The sequence below is a fragment of the Pogoniulus pusillus genome, chromosome 34 (assembly GCF_015220805.1).
Source record: "Pogoniulus pusillus isolate bPogPus1 chromosome 34, bPogPus1.pri, whole genome shotgun sequence".
Lineage (NCBI taxonomy): Eukaryota > Metazoa > Chordata > Aves > Piciformes > Lybiidae > Pogoniulus > Pogoniulus pusillus.
The window spans coordinates 2670001-2670813 of NC_087297.1; positions in this window are offsets into that span (position 1 = coordinate 2670001).

Genomic DNA, 813 nt, shown 5'->3' on the forward strand with positions numbered 1-813 from the left:
AAAAAGCCTGACCAAGCAACAGCCCCAAACCAACCAACTCAAAAAGCCTGACCAAGAAACAGCCCCAAACCAACCAACCCAAAAAGCCTGACCTAGCAAGAGCCCCAAACCAACCAACCCAAAAACCCTGACCAAGCAACAGCATCAAAACAACCAACCCAAGAACAACCAAGCAACAACCCCAAACCAACCAACTGACCAACCAACCCACCCCAAAACCCCCAAACCATCCAACCAAAGCAAGCTTTAAAAGGTTTGTCTGGTGAATCAGCTCCCACCAGGACAGTCACAGCCTGCCAGTTCCCCCCTGCTCTGAAGAGTGAGACCTTCAAAACCCTCCAAGATCATAGAATGGTTTAGGTTGGAAGGGACCTCAAAGCTCAGCCAGTTCCAACCCCCTGCCATAGGCAGGGACACCTCCCACTAGAACAGGTTGCTCAAGGACTCATCCAACAAGGTCTGAACACCTCCAGGGAGGTTGTGGAGCACAGAAGCACCCAATGTGATCGAAGATCACATTGGGTGCTTCTGTGCTCCACAACCTCCCTGGGCAACCTGTGCCAGTGTCTCACCACCCTCACACTTAAGAACTCTTTCCTAACATCTAGGAGAATCTTAAATTAGGGAGCACAATGCCCTCTTTGCTTTTCTAATGGGGTTCAGAAAGCAGCTGAAACTATCTGGCAGAGAGTTTTAAAGCCAGGCAGGTTGGGTGGACACCTGGTCCTGAGAACTCCAGCAACAATGGCAGGAGCTGGTGAGTTAATAAGCAGGCACTGCTTGATTTGAAACAGAACACATGAGGCCACCAGC